Source organism: Triturus cristatus, chromosome 10, assembly GCF_964204655.1.
Source record: "Triturus cristatus chromosome 10, aTriCri1.1, whole genome shotgun sequence".
Taxonomy (NCBI): Eukaryota; Metazoa; Chordata; class Amphibia; order Caudata; family Salamandridae; genus Triturus; species Triturus cristatus.
The window spans coordinates 1,245,756,332-1,245,779,031 of record NC_140593.1 but is presented as its reverse complement, the minus strand read 5'-3'; the positions used below and the strand labels follow the sequence as shown (position 1 = coordinate 1,245,779,031).

The 22,700-nt window shown below is 52.2% G+C and overlaps 1 protein-coding gene across 1 annotated transcript in view; it reads left to right on the top strand.

The window, feature by feature from the left end:
* The window catches only part of LOC146797198 (uncharacterized), a 757,296-nt gene that overhangs the window by 430,406 nt on the left and 304,190 nt on the right, over positions 1-22,700 (top strand). The gene's annotated exons all lie outside the window — the stretch shown is intronic.

Sequence of the window (22,700 nt, the reverse complement as noted above, 5' to 3'; positions counted from 1 at the left end):
ACACCATGCTGAAGTTTTCGACCTTCTGGAGGATGAGTCCCCCGATGTCCTCTTCCTAACCGAAACTTGGCTTACCCAAGATTCTACTACCGAATCTTGGCTGGCTCTCCCCCCAGGTTTTGGTATGAAGAACCTAAATAGACTGGGGAAGCGAGGAGGCGGTATTGCTATTATCACAAAGAACAGCTATTCTTGTGTTCTCAATAGAGAGAATGTGGTGGGTTGTGAAAGCGCTTTGTTTAAAATCAGGATGAACCCCAACCTCACCATTTCCGGTCTTCTTATTTATCGCCCGCCTGGACCTTCGGGGGCTTTTCGGGAAGATTTGGTAAATAAGACCGTGCTGCATGCCAGTCAAGCGGCGAATTTCAGCATTATTGGAGATCTGAATCTCCACTGTGATGATGCTGAAAAGACCGAAATCTCGAGCTTTTTGGCAGATTTAGAAGCACTCCAATTGGTCCAGTGGGTACAAGGGCACACTCATGCTGCTGGACACCTACTGGATCCTCTATTCTCGAATCTTACCTGGCTGATGACGGATCCTCCAGCCCCACAGTGTTGGACAGATCACTTCTTGGTGACCTTCACACTACGATGGCAGGGCCAGTTGAGAGAACATCGCTCGACCTCCACTTTTAAACGACCGTGGCACAACCTAGACAGCAGTAAGCTGTCGGCATATTGGTCGAGCCATAGGCCTCAATTACCACAAGATCTGGAGGCAGCGGATATGCTAGTCCATGACTGGGTAACAGCAGGTCTGGACAGTTGCATCCCAGCTAAGCTGACGAGGATAAAACGGGACCAATCTAAACCTTGGTTCAATGAGTCGCTATCTAAGGCTAAAAAGCACTGCAAACAGCTGGAACGTACATGGAGACGCTCGTACGATGCAGTGGGGAAATCTAATTACCGAGCAGCCATCAATCATTATCATAAGCAAATCCGGAGAGCCAGGGCTGAGTATGTAGGAAAAAAATCTTAACAAGCTCTAATCCATCTAAAACAATATTCTCCTTGCTTAAGATTATGAAGACGGGTGATATGGCCAGAAGTTCTTCGATTTCCTCCAGTAACCAATGCGATGAGCTGGCCAACTACTTTGTTAACAAAGTGGATAAAATATATCAAAATCTCCCTGTAACGGCTAATCCCGTTACAAAGATTGTGCCCACTGTTCCGGCCTCCCAAGGTCTAAACAGCCTGATATCTTTTCCAGCGCTATCTTTAGCAAGTCTGGAGGTCTTGTTTAAAAAAATTAAAGCTGGTTCACCTATTGATCCATTGGCCCCAAAAAATCTTTCTCAAGTCATGCCATCTATTCTACCAGTGTATCTGGAATTGATGAATCTCTCTCTAGAGTCAGCCACAGTACCTGCAACATGGAAACATGCAAAAGTTATCCCTCTGCTGAAAAAACCGTCGCTGGACCCAGCCGAGCCGGGTAACTATCGCCCCATTTTGCAACTTCCTTTTCTAGCGAAAATGGTAGAACTACATGTTCAGACTATTCTGACAGAGTTCATCGAACAGAACACGATCCTTGACTCGTCGCAGAACGGTTTTAGAGCCCGACATGGCACTGAGTCTGCCTTGTTGGCAGTGACAGAGGAAATCCGAGGGATACTGGATGTTGGGGACTCGGCGGCCTTAGTTCTTCTCGATCTAAGTGCCGCCTTTGATACGGTCTCCCATGAAATTCTACTGAAACGTCTATCTGACATTGGAGTGAGGGATCTGGCTCTCGACTGGTGCCAAGCTTTTCTGACGGGAAGATCTTTCCAGATCTGGATGCCACCATTTCAATCCCAGAGGTATGCCCTTCAACGGGGAGTGCCCCATGGGTCAATCTTGAGCCCCCTCTTGTTTAATATCTATTTGCAACCTCTGGCCCAGGTGGCTCGGAAGAGGGGACTGTCAATGGTGTCATATGCCGATGACACCCAATTGGTGATTGCTTACTCTAAAAAGAACACCGCCAATTTAAGTAGATTCAAGGAAGATCTGGTTGAGGTGGCAGACTGGATGGCCAGCAATTACCTGCAACTAAACGCCAGTAAATCCGAGGTGTTAGTATTTGGAAAAGATCGGGACCTATGGTCTGATCATTGCTGGCCTGACAGCCTTAAGCCAGCCCCTGTGCCCAAAGAAGCTGTTAAAAACTTGGGTTTCTGGATTGATAGCGGATTGACTTTTGACACGCAAGCCAAGGCTGTGGCTGGGTCGTGTTTTGGCCTATTGCGTGGCTTGAAGCCAATACTGGGCTTTTTTCCCCCTAGAGATTGCCAGACCATCATCCAGGCGACTGTACTATCTAGACTGGATTATGGAAATGAATTATATCTTGGGGCTAACAAATCCTGTATCATGCGCTTACAGAGAGCTCAGAACGCCGCAGCACGTATGCTAGTGGCACTCCCGAGATCTGCGTTGGTTGCCCACATCCTTCCCAAGCTACATTGGTTGCCTGTTGAGAAACGAATCCAATTTAAAACCTTATGTGTTGCACATAAAATTCTTTCTCAACAGGCTCCGTTGGGTCTAACTAAGCTACTTCAACCGTATACTCCTCAGCGATCCCTTAGATCATCCAATCAGCTGCTGGCTATTGTCCCCCGGGCCGTGAGAGCAAAAGCCGGGGGGCGTTCATTTCGCTGTCTTGCAGCGCTACTTTGGAACCGGCTCCCTCTCTCTATCAGAGAGATCCAGACTCACTTGACCTTCCGCAGGGCGATTAAGACCTGGCTCTTCCCTGCCGTTGTATAATCGCCTCCCGTCTTACCACTCTCTCGTTGTCTCTGATCGCGCTGGGACGCCCCATTGCTGGGGCAGCTACGCGCGCTATAAATCTGCTAAATAAATAAATAAATAACTAAAATGGTATGATATGACATAACAGGATTGGTCTAGCAATGTTGCAATCAATATTCTGGTTAACAAGATACCGCTAGACATACCTGTTTCCTGATGTATTTCATTGCTTAGGTTATGCATAGAAAATGAAGGCAACAAATTGACATTTTATGTGTCACAGCATTTGGCTTGTTCAGCTAATGAATGCCGTACACAGATTGTTGGCGGTCAACTTTGAAAAGTTACAAAAGAAAGGAACATTCCGAGTATTGCTTCCTCGAGAGAATAGAAGTATTACGTTTTATTTTTGGGCAGACACCACACTTGAGGTTTAATTGTCCTAAAATGAAAAAAAAACACAAGCATACTGAGAGAGAGAAAGCCTTGCTTACATAAAATAAATGAGCACTATTATTATCATTACCGTCCACTTTTACGGCTGTCGGAAGTATCAGTCCTTTGGCTAGTATAAAAAAAAGAAGGCACGCAACCTTCTTCCAAAACATATGAGAGTCGCAGTTTGGCTTTTACTGCTGCACCCAAGGCAATCCCACATTCATAGGAACAGCTGAATGTTCCAGTCCTCCGATTCATACACTCCTCTGCAATTCCATCACTCTTCATGGAACCTGTAACCCGATGAAGCCAGGGTTAAGCTGTAAATTGTTAGCGCCACCTGTTTCATTCATTCCAGCCTCCCACACTCTTCTGAATGATGTTCCTATTTGTTAATGATGAATGAAACACGCTGTGGAATGGCTGGTGGCAACCCATATTTGCTAACTGTATCAGAAACTCTAATATATTCTGCTATGAAATTGTATCCACCCCCCTGAAGAGTTCTTGAAAATGTTCCTTGGCCCGAAATAGATATGGATAATATGCGCCTTGATAAAGTAAACAATATTCATGCAATATTTATGCAGAAAGATGTGTTCTTAACCTCGGCAACAGAAACCTTTGGCTGACAAAGAGCGCACTCAGACATTCAAAAACGATTGCAAGCCCAGTATCCTACTCTTTTTGCAGACTTTGTGAACAATTTTCCATTCATCGAATACAACTGGCGTAGATTTCCAGCAATTCTTCTGTTCATTGGCTGTGGCATTATTATCTTTCTTTTAGTAAAGAAATACAAGCCAGATTCGACCAACAAGATGAATTTTGGATATGCAAATGAAAAGCAGTGCCGTGAAAACTTGACCTTTTACCTTGGATATGAATGGCTGATTGCCTTGATTGAGAACTGGTTGAAAGTTCCACTAGAAATATCCCCAATGACATCCATCATCTTGAAACAACTGCTTACATGCTAAAGTTGTGCCAAGTTTATAGCCTAGCACTGCAATTTCCATGAATGGTGTATGCTTAGTGTGATGGGTCATCTGGTCAGCAGGAATCAATTGATAAGTAATGCCGCCCTCCCTGGAATCTCTGAATATCAGCCATCTCTTCCAGTGCATCTGCCCATCTCCTGCACAAGCAGCTGCCAAGCTGAAAACACAGGGTCGTCACCTTGACCATTCGTATGCCGCTTCAAGTGCCACAACATCTATGACAGAGACCCCTGAATATGGAGAATACAAACCCAATACTAACAAGATAGGAACAATTCCGAATTCCAAAGACTGCTTCAAAGGGAAAAGTTTCCTTTTTTAAGAAGAACCTTCACCCATCAACCTAGTTGGTGGCATGCTTCATCATTGGGTTCCCACCTGAGAGTCCGAGTGCCTCCCAGGTGTGCTTCGACGCCTGGGTTACAGCGGAGCCGTTTTTTTTGTGAGGACAGTGCAGGAAAATAAAAGTGTGATTGGACTTAAAATTGCCTCTAGGACACTTAGAATATTTATTGGTGGGGTTGTAGGGCAAGGTTAAAAAGCACGGAAACAGGATGTTATGTGTGATTCAATTGATCACAAACATCCATGAAATGATTGTGGTTTGGTCTACATGTTTCAGCCTTTGGTGCTTAATGGGTAGGCTTTCTTCAGGATTGGTGAGAAACAAATGCACTCGCTAAAGTGCACTTATTCTGTGAAAAGTGAATAGAAAACTTACAGTTCAGCTATAAGTGACATTTTCTGAAAGATAAATAACATAAAGTTAGTTTAGATACAGACAATTCCTCTCTTTTCACCCTGAGCAGTAATGTGCGCATTGCCTCCATCAAGTGTAAATAGTCCTGATCCTCGTGCCTGGATCATTAGAGTTTTTATTACATCCGTGGCGTGATGCAAATAACGGACACTTCTCATGCCTATCTAACGAACTAGGGGGCATATTATCAAGAAACTGCGTTAAAATTATCGCCGCTTTAGCGGCAGAAAACTGCTGCTAAAGCGGCGATAATATGCCATTGAGAATTCCCATAGAAGCCCATGTTCTGGTGTCAACATGGGCTTCTATGGGAATTCTCTGCGGCATATTATCAAGCCCATTATCGCCGCTTTAGCTGCAGTTTTCTGCCGCTAAAGTAGCGATAATTTTAACGCTGTGCTTGATAATATGCCCCTAGGTTCTTGGGGGCATATCTACAAGGCGGCGATATAAAATTATCGCTGCTTTTGCTGCCGTTTTCGGCCGAAAAGCGGCGATAATTTTATCACTATATTAGCAAGGTCACGCTATGGCGTGAAACCTTGCCTTAGCGCCTGAATTCCTAACGCCCATCTTTGCATCTTTAATGAGATGCAAAGTGGGCGTTCCTCCCCAGGATAACGGGAGAAATGTCGCTAAGCGACATTTCTCCTATTATCAAGCCTCACGCAAAGCAGCATAGCGACAAAAAAAGTAGCGATAACCTCTGTTATCGCTACTTTCCTTATGCCTGCTTTGAAACTGACTTAGCCATGATATCCTATGTAAGGTGGATATCATGGCTAAGTATGTGAGGCCCTATCAGCAAGCTATTGTCAAACTTCGTGGGATTCTTGCTGGGTTTCCAGCGATAATCTCACGTTTGGCAGTTAGCGCTAGAATTTTTATCACTTTTGAGATAAGCGTTGCTAATAGCAAGCTATCTCAGCGGTAAAAATCCACGCGAGCCGGCTATAATTATCCTAGTGCTAAGTGCGCTTAGCGATAATTATCGCCGGTTGTTGCTGATATGCCTCGTAATTCTTTACATACAATCCATAGCACTTGTCATGCCAGTGATGTGTATTAGCAGCGAAAACTCGTACCTTTTGTCGATTTTATCACCACCAAACATCGTGAGGGAGAGGCACTGATGGAGTGCGGCTCGCCCTACTTGAAAAGCTTAAAGAGACAGCGTGATCATGCAGTTTGTTAAAAACATCTAAAACTCCAACTCTGGTTAAAAACGACAAAAGAATCAAGGTATTATGTCTTACATGAATCCATTTAACGCAAGGCACAGCGGGACTGAGCCTCTCCAGGATCATCTTAGTGCTGGGGTGGGCTTCACTTCTCTCTCTACAGGTATTACCCGCTCCGAGCTCTGGAAGGGCCTACTTATCTTTCTTTGGTAACTATTAATTCTTATTGCTGGGGTGGGCTTCACTTCCCTGTCTACAGGTATTACCCGCTCCGAGGTCTGGAAGGCCCTACTTATCTTTCTTTGGTAACTAGTAGTTCTTAGTGCTGGGGTGGACTTCACTTCCCTGTATACAGGTATTACCCGCTCCGTGCTCTGGAAGGCCCTACTTATCTTTCTTTGGTAACTAGTAGTTCTTAGTGCTGGAGTGGGCTTCACTTCTTTCTCTACAGGTATTACCCGCTCCGAGCTCTGGAAAGCCCTACTTATCTTTCTTTGGTAACTAGTAGTTCTTAGTGCTGGGGTGGGCATCACTTCTCTCTCTACAGGTATTACCCGCTCCGAGCTCTGGAAGGGCCTACTTATCTTTCTTTGGTAACTAGTAGTTCTTAGTGCTGGGGTGGGCTTCACTTCTCTTTCTACAGGTATTACCCGCTCCGAGCTCTGGAAGGCCCTACTTATCTTTCTTTGGTAACTAGTAGTTCTTAGTGCTGGGGTGGGCTTCACTTCTCTCTCTACAGGTATTACCCGCTCCGAGCTCTGGAAGGGCCTACTTATCTTTCTTTGGTAGCTAGTAGTTCTTAGTGCTGGGGTGGGCTTCACTTCCCTGTCTACAGGTATTACCCGCTCCGAGCTCTGGAAGGGCCTACTTATCTTTCTTTGGTAACTAGTAGTTCTTAGTGCTGGAGTGGGCTTCACTTCTTTCTCTACAGGTAGTACCCGCTCCGAGCTCTGGAAAGCCCTACTTATCTTTCTTTGGTAACTAGTAGTTCTTAGTGCTGGGGTGGGCATCACTTCTCTTTCTACAGGTATTACCCGCTCCGAGCTCTGGAAGGGCCTACTTATCTTTCTTCGGTAACTAGTAGTTCTTAGTGCTGGAGTGGGCTTCACTTCTCTCTCTACAGGTATTACCCGCTCCGAGCTCTGGAAGGCCCTACTTATTTTTCTTTGGTAACTAGTAGTTCTTAGTGCTGGGGTGGGCTTCACTTCCCTGTCTACATGTATTACCCGCTCCGAGCTCTGGAAGGCCCTACTTAACTTTCTTTGGTAACTAGTAGTTCTTAGTGCTGGGGTGGGCTTCACTTCCCTGTCTACAGGTATTACCCGCTCCGAGCTCTGGTAGGCCCTACTTATCTTTCTTTGGTAACTAGTAGTTCTTAGTGCTGGGGTGGGCTTCACTTCCCTGTCTACAGGTATTACCCGCTCCGAGCTCTGGAAGGCCCTACTTTACTTTCTTTGGTAACTAGTAGTTCTTAGTGCTGGGGTGGGCTTCACTTCCCTGTCTACAGGTATTACCCGCTCCGAGCTCTGGAAGACCCTACTTATCTTTCTTTGGTAACTAGTAGTTCTTAGTGCTGGGGTGGGCTTCACTTCTCTCTCTACAGGTATTACCCGCTCTGAGCTCTGGAAGGCCCTACTTATCTTTCTTTGGTAACTAGTAGTTCTTAGTGCTGGGGTGGACTTCACTTCCCTGTCTACAGGTATTACCCGCTCCGAGCTCTGGAAGGCCCTACTTATCTTTCTTTGGTAACTAGTAGTTCTTAGTGCTGGGGGGGGCTTCACTTCTCTCTCTACAGGTATTACCCGCTCCGAGCTCTGGAAGGCCCTACTTATCTTTCTTTGGTAACTAGTAGTTCTTAATGCTGGGGTGGGCTTCACTTCTCTCTCTACAGGTATTACCCGCTCCGAGCTCTGGAAGGCCCTACTTATCTTTCTTTGGTAATTAGTAGTTCTTAGTGCTGGGGTGGGCTTCACTTCTATCTCTACAGGTATTACCCGCTCCGTGCTCTGGAAGGCCCTACTTATCTTTCTTTGGTAACTAGTAGTTATTAGTGCTGGGGTGGGCTTCACTTCTCTCTCTACAGGTATTACCCGCTCCGAGCTCTGGAAGGGCCTACTTATCTTTCTTTGGTAACTAGTAGTTCTTAGTGCTGGGGTGGGCTTCACTTCCCTGTCTACAGGTATTACCCGCTCCGTGCTCTGGAAGGCCCTACTTATCTTTCTTTGGTAACTAGTAATTCTTAGTGCTGGGGTGGGCTTTACTTCCCTGTCTACAGGTATTACCCGCTCCGTGCTCTGGAAGGCCCTACTTATCTTTCTTTGGTAACGTAGTTCTTAGTGCCGGGGTGGGCTTCACTTCCCTGTCTACAGGTATTACCCGCTCCTTGCTCTGGAAGGCCCTACTTATCTTTCTTTGGTAACTAGTAGTTCTTAGTGCTGGGGTGGGCTTCACTTCCCTGTCTACAGGTATTACCCGCTCCGAGGTCTGGAAGGCCCTACTTATCTTTCTTTGGTAACTAGTAGTTCTTAGTGCTGGGGTGGGCTTCACTTCCCTGTCTACAGGTGTTAGAAGGGCGATCTCCGGGGAGTCAGATGGTGTCGGACTGACCACCCCGAGAGACACCGTTCCGTAGGAAAGTAGCCGAGCGCCGCTGAGAAGCCTCCTGGGCGAGGTCCTTCTCCTATGATCGTAACAGCCAAGCAATCCCACCACCACACAGGGACACAACAAGGGTATCAATTCTCATAAGTCTTTATCGGTATTAAAGGTAGGTCTCTGTGGCAATATTTACAAGCGGATCGAGGGATCCAAAAGAGTCTCAGGGTCTTTTAGGGACGGGGTAGCGGGACAGTCTCAGTACCAGCCTGGTACGGGGACACCCTGCGCCCAGCTCTCAATCCTCGAGCGGGGGGGGTTCCGGGAGCTGGGACATCGTCCGCAGGGCTCGAGGGGTTGCTTCGGTGAGGTCGAGCCGCGACGAGATCAGCAGGGCTCCGGTGGTTACTTCAGCGAGGTCGAGCCGCGATGAGGTCAGCAGGGCTCCGATGGTTAGTTCAGCGAGGTCGGTCCGCGACGAGGTCAGCAGGGCTCCGATGGTTAGTTCAGCGCGGTCAGGCCGCGACGATGTCAGAAGGGCTCCGATGTTCCGTGAGGGTCTTCTTCTCAGCAAGGGGGAGCCGTGACGCAGTCAGGAGGCCTCGAGTTTCCAAGTTTCAGGCAATGAGTCTCTCTCCGTAGGGTCAGCCGCGATCCGATCAGCAGGGCTCTTGACTCCAGGATACAACTACTGTCCTGGTTTTGGGCTGCCCCAGATATATGTCTGAAGCCCTTTGATGTCCGGACCCTCGCGCCTGGGGGGGTTGGAGGGGCCGGGATGAGAGAGTCCAGACACCCAGCGGGGGGGGTGGAGCCAGCGCCCAGGGAGGCCGGTGGGCGATCGGAACCAGGCGTCGGGGGACGGCTGGAGGCCCCATCGAAACTCTCCTCCTCCGGGATCTGTGGAGTGGCCACTCGACCTCCCCTGGTCGGATCTTGGCGCCTCAATGTCGGGGCTTCGCTGGGACCGAGGCCGGGGGCGGGCCTCGTCGTGAAGGCTGGTGCGGGTAGCGGGGTACAATCCAGGGGGACCCCGAAGGGTTGGGGTTGCCCCCGTTTGGTCTGGTAGGAGGGTTCGGGACCACGCCACGAGGCCGGGTCCAACAACAGGTATTACCCGCTCCATGCTCTGGAAGGGCCTACTTATCTTTCTTTGGTAACTAGTAGTTCTTAGTGCTGGGTTGGGCTTCACTTCTCTCTCTACAGGTATTACCTGCTCCGTGCTCTGGATGGGCCTAGTTATCTTTGGTTACTAGCGGCTGTTAGTGCTGGGGGTCTTCACTTCCATCGCTTGGGTTAGCACTAGATGAACCTTCATGTCCCTGCCCTCGGGTATTACACACTGGGCCTTTACTTCCTGTACTCTTAGGCCGCTGTACTATTTTCTCACAGTATTTGTATATATTTCCAGTGTGCATGACAGTGATAGACTCCAGCATGTCTTACAGGCACAAGAGCAACGGCAAACAGTGTCCTAGCATGGTTGAGCACTATACATCAGAGCAATGCCTATGAAAACAATGTATACAAGATATAAACAACATATCCACAGGTGACAGCACTTCATGTCTTTGGTTACTGGCTCCCCGAGCTCTGGCTGGGCCTTTGATTAATAACTGCTCCTAGCTCGCGATGGGCAGCACCTCCCCGTCATTGTTTACTGGCTCTTCTGAGCTCTGGTTGAGCCTACCCATGCTTGGTTACTGGCTCCTCCAAGCTTTGGCTAGGTCTACCCACCTTTGGCTACTAGTAGCTTCCAACGCTGGGGACCCTTCACTTCTCCGTCTTTGGTTGCTGGCTCCTCCAAGCTCTTTCTTGGCCTGTCCACCTCTAGTTACTAGCTGAAATGGCCAGTAATCTCTTGGCGAGCTTGCCTATCTCTTGTTACTGCTGCTCCTATCACTCAGTGGACCTGTCCATCTTTGTTTACTAACTGGGATGTGTGATAATCTCTGGGTGGGGCTGGCCACCTTTGGTTACTAGCTGCGATGGCTGGTGATCTCTGGGTGGGCCTGCCCACCTCTGGTTACTAGCTGCTATGGGTGGTGATGTCTGCGTGGGCCTGCCCATCTTCGGTTACTGCTGCTCCTAGCACTAGTGGACCTTCCCTCCTCTGGTTACTAGCTGTGATGGGGGGGATCCCTGGGGGGGCTAGCCCACCTCTGGTTACTGCTATTCCTAGCACTGGGCGGACCTGCGCACCTCTGGTTACTGGCTGCGATGGGGGGTGTGGGGGTGATTTCTGGGTGGGCCTGCCCACCTTTGGTTACTAGCTGCGATGGCTGGTGATCTCTAGGGGGGCTGCCTACCTCTGGTTACTAGCTGCAATAAAGGTTGATCTCTTCTGGTTACTAGCTGCAATTGGTGGTGATCGCTGGGTGGGCCTGACAATTTTGGATAATATATGCTATCGAGGGTGATCTCTGGGTGGGCCTGCCCAACTTTGGTTACTAGATATGATGGGGGTGATCTCTGGGTGGACCTGCACACCTCTGGTTACTGCTGCTCGTAGCCCTGGATGGACCTGCCTACCTCTGGTTACTAGCTGCGATAGGTGGTGATCCCAGGGTGGGCCTGGCCATCTTTGGGTTCTATCTGTGATGGGAGGTGATCCCTGGGTGGGCCTGCCCAACTCTGGTTACTGATGCTCCTAGCACTGGATTAGCCTGCCTACCTCTGGTTACTAGGGAAACACAAAGAGATGATGGACGGAGTGCTGAAACTTTTGCCTCATGTGAACAGTCCAGCCCGAACTGCCAAGCCATGTCTTCCCTGGACCAGACACAAGCATCCTGCGACAGGTTTCATACAAACAGCCCTCTTCAGCCAGGCTAGCTTGAATCAAGTGGCAAAGAGAGCAAGGGACCCACGTCTGGGCATACCCTGCCAACTTAGGGCGAACAAAGCAAACACAAGGAGATGATGGACGGAGTGCTGAAACTTTCCAAACACTCACCCCCAGTCACAGATCTGGGTTGAATCCATCATCATTCTTTAGCTCACTTTGCAACCCCAGTTCAGACACAGCTATATGCAAATCAGTCTTGTTCTGCATTCTGTCCATCAATTGCTGTTTTTGCATTTGTTACTCCGAGTGGGACGGCTATGCCCAGACGTGGGTTCCGTGCTCTCCGTGCCACTGGAGTCAAGCTATCCTGGCTGATGAGGGCTGAAAGCCCAAAACCGGTCCTAGAATGCTTGTTTCCAGTCCAGGGAGGACCTGGCCTGGCAGTTCGGGCTGGACTGTTCCCATTGGGCGCAGGGTCAAGACTGATTTGCATATGGCTGGGTTCAAACAAGAATGGCATGGTGAGCAAAAAAAACAATGGATCTAGGCCCAGATCTCTGTACTGGGATGAACGTATGACATTGTTCTGCGTTCTGTCCATCAATTTTTTCTTTTTACCTCTGTTTACTAGCTGCGATGGGTGGTGATCCCTGGGTGGGCCTGGTCATCTTTGGGTACTAGCTGAGATGGGGGGTAATCTCTGGGTGGGCCTGCCCACATTTGGTTACTAGCTGCGATGGCTGGTGATCTGTGGGTGAATCTGCACATATCTGGTTTCTAGCTGTGATGGGGTGATCTCTGGGTGGGCCTGCCCACCTCTGCTCACTAGATGCGATGGGGGGATGATCTCCTCTAGTTACTAGCTGCGATGGGTGATGATTTCCGGGTGTGGCTGCACACCTCTGGTTACTTTCTACGATGGGCAGTGATCTCTGGGTGGGCCTTCCCACCTGTGGTTACTAGTTGTTCCTGGTGATGAGTGGTGATCTCTGGGTGGGCCTGCGCACCTCTGGTTACTAGCTGCGATAGGTGATGATCTCTGGGTGGGCCTGCCCACCTCTGGTTACTGCGACCTTGCTGACCCTCCACGTCCGTTGCTTCCCCGTCATGCAGCTCCACCTGGTAGCTATCGCCCCCTCTGTGCTCCAGTTCTCGAGTTCGAGGCCCTCCCCCACCCGCATGCTCCCGTCTGAGCCTTATCCCTGGTGGTCCATTGGTGAATTCTGTCTCTGCTTTTCTCAGCTTTCTTGTCTCTTCATTTTTCTGTATTTCTCTTTATGCTGTACGTTTTTCTTTGCCTTTTTCTGTGCCATTCAGTGCCTCTTCGCTTCCCGTCGCTGCACGGCCTCTGCGACACGCTTACTTCCAGCCCCACAACTCCCCTCCCACCTCCCAACCACTACGTAATGGTGGCCATGCCGCTGGTGTGCTAAAGGAGCGCCAAAGGGAGTACCGTCGGCACCCGTCCGTGCCTGGACGACGCACAATGGCATGGAGCCTGGTCCCTGCGGCTTTCACCGCTGCGTACCCAGTATCTTCCATGTCCTCAACTCCGGATGCTCAACCGCCTGCCACCCCGCGTCGCCAAATGAAACCCAAGGACCGTTCACCTGCTGCATCTGCACCTTCTCCTGCCTTCGCACACCAGACCTTCCAACCGCATGGCCCCCAAGAACCGGACTCGGTAGCTGCATCCTACTCAACACACGCTCCCCCAACAAACACCCTGTGAAAATCTGGGAACTGCTTGACTTCATCTTCCCCGATGTCGCCTTCTTCTCCGAAACCTAGATGAACCCCATGTCGGCACCGGATATCTCCACCGCCACCCTCGATGGATATAAAATCATCCACAAAGTCCACGCCTACTGACCAGGTGGAGGCATCGCCATCGTATGCAAAACACCCTCTGTCTCACAACTAGCTCCGACGACCACTCATTCGCCATGGAGCACCACCACTTCCGTTCCAGACCAACCTAAACTCCACCCTCCGCGGCAACCTCATCGACAGACCCCCCAGACCCTGCCCCTCTTTAAGCAAATACATAGCCGACTTCATCGCACACCATGCTCTTGCCTCAACAAACAGACTACATCGTCCTCGGCAACCTCAATTTCCACCTGGAAAAACTCAGCGACCCCAAAACCTCAGCCCTACTGGAAAACCTCACCACCATCAGACTCAAACAACTGGTCACCTCCCCAACGCACTCAGTAGGACATACGCTCGACCCTATTTTCTTTGCAAGCAACATCTCCGTCAGTCACACCTTCGAACTCCAAATGACTGACCACCACTGCGTTGACTTCTCCTTCACCAAACCCACCCAACACCACTATGCCCTGCTACCTGCGCACAAGCTGAAACAAGGTCTCTGAAGACCAACTTGCAACTGCCCTCCACAAGACACCACCCCTGACCACCGCGGACACCAACACATCTGCACGCAACCTTCACTTATAGATCTTCGACTGCGCCAACACACTAGCCCCCCTCATGAAACCCTCCGACAAACAGCCCGCTGAGAAAGCCAGGTGGTGCTCCCCCACCCTCTAAGAGTCGAGGTGCACCCGCATACGACAGCAAAGAACTCTTCACCGTGATCCAAGAATTCACTAAACCCAGCATGGATGTCACTGACATCCACCCTCTGAAGCCCTCTGCGAGAACCTCGGCAGCTTCTTCAACCACAATATCACAGACATCTACGACAGCTTTGCAACACAGGACCCACCCACCTGCAAATACTCAAGTTCCCAGCTGACCCTGCTGAACTGGATGGCCCTCACCACAGATGACACCTTACGGATCATGAAGACCATCCACTCTGGTGCCCCCTCAGACTCCTGCCCCCACCAAATCTTCAACCGTGCCACCGCCACCATCGCCCCAAACTCTGCCACACCAACAACTTCTCCATCAAATCTGCCACCTTCCCTGAAGACTGGAAACACGCAGATATCAGCCCTCTGCTGACCCGACGGACCTCAAGAATTGCAGACCCATCTTTCTGATCCCCTCCCCACCCAATGTCATTGAGAATCAATCAACACCTAACTCACCAAATTCATTGAAACAAACCACATCTTGGACACCTCCCAATCAGGCTTCAGAAGCAACCACAGCACCGAGACTGACTCCTCGCCGCAATAAACGACATATGCAATCTCCTTGACTGAGCAAAACTGCAGCCCTCATCCTTCTAGACCTCTCTGCCACTTTCGACACCGTCTCCCACCAACCCCTCTATGCAAGATTCCACAACGCCTGCATCCGCAACAAAGCCTTAGAGTGTATCCTCTCCTTCCTAAGCGGCTGCACCCAGAGAGTCAGCTTAGGAGGCTGGCTTGGTATATGGTGCCCACTTATTCATGTGTAGCACCCTGCACCAATCCAGACAACTCATTGTGTTTTAGTGGTTTTAACAACCTTAAAAAGCTCTCTTAAGTGGTAGCTGTGGAGAGCAGCCTTCTGGCTTAGTCCAGAAGGAGTGTAAAGCAGCTTCTTTCACCAGTATCTAACCTTATAGGGCAAGTGAAAAAGAACCACACTCACTAACCCAATGCAATATCTCCTACCCGGAGATATAATTACAATACACACAATACTTTGATAATACAACAGGCAAATAGCAAGAAAATACAGTGGGCTCCATTGGGAGGCCAAACTATATGCAAAAATAGTGGAATACGACTAACGACCAAAGTCAGGAGTGGACCCAGAAGACTTAGAAGTGCTGGGGAACAAAGGAACCACCGAGGTAAGGACCCAGGAACCACACGGAGGCCGTGTGCTAAGTGTATACATGACTGCGTTCTGAATGTAAATCAAAGGGGGAGCCGTGGTTGAAATTCTTAGGCGAAACGACCCGTCCCAGTGTCTTTCCAGAGGACTTGGAAGACACCCCGTGGATACCTAGGAGACCAGTTTACCTGCCCCAGGGAAGCCGGGTGCATAGGTATGAAGTGACAATGGGAACAGCTTTTGACCCCAATGAAAGACTTCAAGCAAGATGCAAGATGCCGCTGTCGAAGAAGCTGGAAGAGTCCGGTGGAATACAAGCCTGGATTCAAGAAGAGTAGAACCTGCAAGCAGAGGGGACAGAGTCTAGGTCACTCAGGAGTGACCAGGGGGCACGGAAGTTGTGTGCCCACCAGTGTTGGCTATTGCATGGGAGTTGACGGTGCCTTTGTTTCTGCAGCTACGTGGACCAGGTGACACTGGGGACCACCAGGAACTGTGTATGAGCTGTTCCACGTCGATGTCGATATCCAGGGGGTCAGTGTCCGGTGGGATCACCAACAGGCCTTGGCAATGACAACACGTGGGAGAAGACCAAAATGAATGGTATTGGGACCAGCAAGGTCCAAGAGACTCACCATGTTCAAGTAAGTCAGTGTAGGCCAGATGAAGCAGTGGAGCCTACTGGAATCAAAGAAGACCCTCGACAGGGCCTGAGGATCTCTGGAGATGAGAGTCTCCCAGTCTTAGCAATGGCCAGCCGACGCAGTGCAAAGGGGCTTGTTCCAGCGGTGTTGACGAGGGATCCTGGCCTCAGACTCGGTCTGAAGACAGTGCAGGCCTCAAGAAAGTTGTAGAACTGCATCCTGTGTTACCGACCAAGTTGGAGACCAGGATCAGCAATCGGTCAGCTGAGTTGCGGTGCCTGCGGATGCAGGGTAGTGACTCCTTCACTCCAAGGGAGATTCCTTCGAGTGTCTTTCAATGTCCACAGGACCTGGAAGGGACCTGTAAGGAGCACAGACACTGACGATGCAGCGAGCTTGCAGAACGAAGAGATCAGGAGCAGACGGAGTCTTCCCGGTTACAGTCTCGGTTCCAAAGGCGACCATTTCCTTTGTCCAGTTTCGTGCCAGAGCGGGAAGCCAATGTCTCCCTGAACTGGTTTGAGCTGGAGTATGCAAAGAGGGCACCAGATGTGCCCCTCAAGCGGTCTATGTGACGCTGCAAGCATCCACACCCTGTCCCAATACACTAAACCCTGTCTGGGAGGTGGTCACACCTCCCTGTGACAGGATACCTAATGTTCTGCCTTCCCCTGCTCGAGCTTGGCTCAGCAGCAGGAGGGCAGAATCATGTTCCTGGTCGGCAGAAGCCCTAGCTTGCTGTCCGGTTTTGGAAGACTAGTACCGGGAGCATACAGGGCCTCCCGGAAGAGCTTTAGAGTTCGTAGAATTATACCTCCTACACCATTTACGGTGTGGGGGTATGATTCCAACATGTTTGATACAAAAACATGACAGGGTTTGTTACATCCAGTTTAGAGATGGTCATCGCGTAATGACACATGGCCACTCTATATATCGTAATGGCTGATGCACTGACAACCCGGGAGAATGGACTCCCAGGGCTGCAGGGATGCCCTGCTCATGTAGGGGCACCCTCACACTTAGAACTGAACACCCTGCCTTTACGGCTGAAAGGCCTACTAGAGCGGTGACTTTGGGGTTTTAAGTGCAGTAAGGTTAAATATAAGTTAACATATCCTTTGTGAGAGGTGCAAGTTTGGAGGGTCCCTTATGGGTGACATAACGCATGCTGCACCTTAGTACCATACACTAGGGGCTTACTAGGGTACACCAGCAGCCAATTAGGAATGTACCAAGGTACTCTCCATAGCCAATTTAGGAAGGAAGCACAGTGACCGGGGTCCTGATTAGTAGGATTCGAGTCAGACTAGACAGAAAAACAGTATGACACCAGCAAAAAGTGGGGGTAACCATGAAAGCAGATCCCACTTTCCTACCGTCAGGCTCCCATCGTTCTCCTCAGAATCTACAGGGATCAGATGCAGAATCCCTCAGGGCTCCTCCCTGAGCCCCATCCTCTTAATATCTACATGGCCCCGCTGGCAACCATCGCCAGAAACCATGGACTAAACATAGTCTCCTACGCCGACGATACCAAGCTGATTCTCTCCCTCACCGACGAACCTTCAGCTGCAAAGAACAACTTCCACAACGGGATGAAGGCAGACACCGCCTGGATGAAGGACAGCTGCCTCAAACTCAACTCTGACAAATCTGAAGTCCTCATCCTGGGAACCACCCCTTCCACCTGGGACAACTCCTCATGGCCTCCAGCTCTCAGAACTGCAGGCCATGGTCGGTGGGTGTGGACCCACCGACCATGCACATAACCTTGGCATCCTCCTTGACTCCTCACTCTCAATAAACAGCCAAATGAAAGCTGTCTCAACCTCCTGCTTCCACACGCGCTGTCTGCATCGAAAGATGTTTAAATGGATCCCTACTGCGTCCAGAAGAGCGGTCACCCAGACCCTCGTCAGCAGGAATCTCGACCACGGCAATGCACTCTATGCCGGCACCACCCAGAAGCTACAAAAGAAATTGCAAAGAATCCAGAATGCCGCAGCAAGACTTATCCTGGACATCCCCCGCCGCAGCCACATTGGCGATCACATGAGAAACCTCCACTGACTCCCGATCAACAAAAGAATCATCTTCAAGCTCCTCATTCACACCTGAAATGCCCTCCACAATATCGGACCTGCATACCTCAACCACCGCCTCTCCTTCTACACTCCCACCAGACACCTCCACTCCGCCAACCTGGCCCACGCCACTATCCCACTGATCTGCAAGACCTCGGCTGGAGGAAGATCGTTCTGCCACCTTGGCGCAAAGACCTGGAACTCTCTTCCTCTACATCTCAGGCAATCACACTCACTGCCTCAATTCAGGAAGGACCTCAAGACCTGGCTTTTCGACTGAACTGTAGAACCCACCCCCCCCCAGCGCCTTGAGACCCTAACAGGTGACTAGCCGCATTCTATAAGAACCCTCTTTGATTGATTGATGTATGCGGTGTGATCTCCTCTGATTACTAGCCGTGAAGGGTGATGATTTCTGGGTGGGCCTCCCCACGTCTGGTTACTTGCTGCAATTGGGGGTGATCTCTGGGTGGGCCTGCCCACCTCTGGTTATTAGCTGCTCCTAGCACTGGGTGGGCATGCCCACCACTGGCTACATGCTCCGATGGGTGGGGATCTTTGGGTGAGACAGCCCACCTCTGGTTACTAGCTGCCCCATGCACTGGATGGGCATGCCCCTCTCTGGTTACAAGCTGCGATGTGTGGGGTTCTTTGGGTGAGCCAGCCCACCTCTGGTTACTAGCTGTGATGGGGATGACCTCTGGGTGGGCCTGCCCACCTCTAGTTACTAGCTGCGATGAGTGGTGATCTCTGGGTGGGCCTCCCCATCTCTGGTTTCTAGCTGTGATGGGTGATGCTCTCTGGGTGGACCTGCTCCTAGCTCTGGTTGGGCCTGCTTCTAGCTCTGGGTGGGCCTCCCCACCTCTGGTTGCTAGGTGTGATGGGTGATGATCTCTGGTGGGCCTGCTCCTGGCTCTCGGTGGGCCTGCTCCTAGCTCAGAGTGGGTCTGCTTCTAGCTCTGGGTGGATCTGCTTCTAGCTCTGGGTGGGCCTGCTCCTAGCTCTGGGTGGGCCTGCTTCCAGCTCTGGTGGGGCCTGCTCCTAGCTCTTGGTGGGCCTGCCCACCTCTGGTTTCTAGCTGTGATGGGTGATGCTCTCTGGGTGAGCCTGCTCCTAGCTCTGGGTGGGCCTGCTTCTAGCTCTGGGTGGGCCTGCTCCTGGCTCTGGGTGGGCCTGCTCGTAGCTCTGGGTGGGCCTGCTCCTAGCTCTGGGTTGGCCTGCTCCTGGCTCTGGGTGGGCCTGCTTCTAGCTCTGGGTGGGCCTGCTCCTAGCTCTGGGTGGGCCTGCTTCTAGCTCTGGGTAAGCCTGCTCCTGGTTCTGGGTAGGCCTGCTCCTAGCTCTGGGTGGGCCTGCTTCTAGCTCTGGGTAGGCCTGCTCCTGGCTCTGGGTGGGCCTGCTCCTGGCTCTGGGTGGACCTGCTTCTAGCTCTGGGTAGGCCTGCTCCTGGCTCTGGGTAGGCCTGCTTCTAGCTCTGGGTGGGCCTGCTCCTAGCTCTGGGTGGGCCTGCTTCTAGCTCTGGGTAGGCCTGCTCCTAGCTCTGGGTGGGCCTGCTCCTAGCTCTCTGGGTGGGCCTGCCCACCTCTGGTTTCTAGCTGTGATGGGTGATGCTCTCTGGGTGGGCCTGCTCCTAGCTCTGGGTGGGCCTGCCCCTACCTCTGGGTGGGCCTGCTCCTGGCTCTGGGTCGGCCTGCTTCTAGCTCTTCGTGGGACTGCCTGCTCCTGGCTCTGGGTGGGCCTGCTTCTAGATCTTGGTGGGACTGCTTCTAGCTCTGTGTGGGCCTGCTCCTGGCTCTGGGTGGGCCTCCCCACCTCTGGTGTCTAGCTATGATGGGTGATGCTCTCTGGGTGGGCCTGCTCCTAGCTCCGGGTGGGCCTGCTCCTCTCTCTGGGTGGGCCTACTCCTAGCTCTGGGTGGGCGTGTTCCTAGCTCTATGGGTGGGCCTTCCCACCTCTGGTTTCTAACTGTGATGGGTGATGCTCTCTGGGTGGGCCTGCTCGTAGCTCTGGGTGGGCCTGCTCCTAGCTCTGGGTTGGCCTGCTCCTGGCTCTGGGTGGGCCTGCTTCTAGCTCTGGGTGGGCCTGCTCCTAGCTCTGGGTGGGCCTGCTTCTAGCTCTGGGTAGGCCTGCTCCTGGCTCTGGGTGGGCCTGCTTCTAGCTCTGGGTTGGCCTGCTCCTGGCTCTGGGTGGGCCTGCTCCTAGCTCAGGGTGGGCCTGCTCCTAGCTCTGGGTGGGCCTGCTTCTAGCTCTGGGTTGGCCTGCTCCTGGCTCTGGGTGGGCCTGCTGCTAGCTCTGGGTGGGCCTGCTTCTAGCTCTGGGTTGGCCTGCTCCTGGCTCTGGGTGGGCCTGCTCCTAGCTCTGGGTGGGCCTGCTTCTAGCTCTGGGTTGGCCTGCTCCTGGCTCTGGGTGGGCCTGCTGCTAGCTCTGGGTGGGCCTGCTCCTGGCTCTGGGTGGGCCTGCTTCTAGCTCTGGGTAGGCCTGCTTCTAGCTCTGGGTTGGCCTGCTCCTGGCTCTGGGTGGGCCTGCTGCTAGCTCTGGGTGGGCCTGCACTCCCCGTCCTTGGGCTGCAGCCCTCCTGAGTTTGCCTCTAGTGATGCTGAGGCTCGGAGACGGAAGCAGCGTTGTTGGAGGTTGCTAGGATATCAGGAGTGAGAAGCAGCGGCGGGGTGAGGGTGATGGAGAGGGAGACGCTATGGTGGCAGCTCGGAGGAAGAGGGGGAGGATGACTGGAGCTGGCACACACAGCCTGGGTGGGAGAGAGGGTATCATCGCCAAGGAAACAAGAAATATACAGAAGAGACAAGTAAAAAATAGCGAGAATGGCTGTAAATAGCACAACCGATGTGGGGGAGCCTCTCCCAGGCTCTGCTCTCACACCGGCCGGAGATGACAGGTCCGTCCTGGGGCTGGGCAGCAGACTGTCCAGAGGCCAGCGGTGTAGTGTGTGTGCCTATCACCAGCCCGTCCAGAAGCCAGTGTGGCATTGTGGGTGCCCATCACCAGCCCCTCCCAGAGGCCAGCGGGGCAATGTGTGTGCCTATCTCCAGCCCATCCCATTGGCCAGCAGGGGCAATGTGTTTACCCATCACCAGCCCGTCCCAGAGGCCAGCGGGGCAATGTGTGTGCCCATCACCAGCCTGTCCCAGAGGCCAGCGGGGCAGTGTGTTTGCCCATCACCAGCCCGTCCAGAGGCCAGCGGGGCAGTGTGTGTGCCATCACCAGCCCGTCCCATTGGCCTGCGGGGCAGTGTGTGTGCCCATCACCAGCCCGTCCAAAGGCCAGCATGGCAATGTGTGTGCCCATCACTAGCCCATCCCAGAGGCCTGCAGGGCAATGTGTGTGCCCATCACCAGTCCGTCCCAGAGGCCAGCGGGGCAATGTGTGTGCCCATCACCAGCCTGTCCCATTGGCCAGTGGGGCAATGTGTGTGACCATCACCAGCCCGTCTCAGAGGCCAGCGGGGCAATATGTGTGCCCATCATCAGCTCGTCCAGAGGCCAGCGGGGCAGTGTGTGTGCCATCACTAGCCCGTCCCAGAGGCCAGCGGGGCAATGTATGTGCCCATCACCATCCCGTCCAGAGGCCAGTGGGGCAGTGTGTGTGCCCATCACCAGCCCGTCCAGAGGCCAGCGGGGCAATGTGTTTGCCCATCACCAGCCCGTCCAGAGGCCAGCGGGGCAATGTGTGTGCCCATCACCATCCCGTCCAGAGGCCAGCGGGGCAATGTGTTTGCCCATCACCAGCCCGTCCAGAGGCCAGCATGGCAATGTGTTTGCCCATCACCAGCCCGTCCAGAGGCCAGCGGGGCAATGTGTGTGCCCATCACCAGCCCGTCCAGAGGCCAGCGGGGCAATGTGTGTGGCCATTACCAGCCCGTCCCAGAGGCCAGCGGGGCAATGTATGTGCCCATCACCATCCCGTTGAGAGGCCAGTGGGGCAGTGTGTGTGCCCATCACCAGCCCATCCAGAGGCCAGCGGGGCAATGTGTTTGCCCATCACCAGCCCGTCCAGAGGCCAGCATGGCAATGTGTGTGCCCATCACCAGCCCGTCCCATTGGCCAGCGGGGCAATGTGTGTACCCATCACCAGCCCGTCCCAGAGGCCAGCGGGGCAGTGTGTGTGCCCATCACCAACCCGTCCCAGAGGCCAGCGGGGTAATGTGTGTGCCCATCACTAGCCCATCCAGAGGCCAACGGGGTAATGTGTGTGCCATTACCAGCCTTTCCAGAGGCCAGTGGGGCAGTGTGTGTGCCCATCACCAGCCCGAGGCCAGCAGGGTAATGTGTGTGCTCATCACCAGCCTGTCCCAGAGGCCAGCGGGGCAGTGTGTGTGCTCATCATCAGCCCATCCCAGAGGCCAACGGGGCAATGGGTGTGTCCATCACCAGCCCGTCCAGAGGCCAGCAGGGTAATATGTGTGCCCATCATCAGCCTGTCCCAGAGGCCAACGGGGCAATGTGTGTGCCCATCACCTCCATTCTCTTTACTCACAGGGACACAGTTAGGAATGCAGAACCAGCTCCATCAATAAGAACAATGATGAACCAAGGGCAGATGTAAAACATTAGGAATACTATTCCTCTAAATTTCATTTAGGAAATCCTTGTGGGTCGCAAATCGACCTACCTAATGAGGTAGGTCAAATTTTGCGACCCATTAGGAATTGCAGCCATCACTTGGATGGTGGCCTGCTGAGCTCAGCAGACCA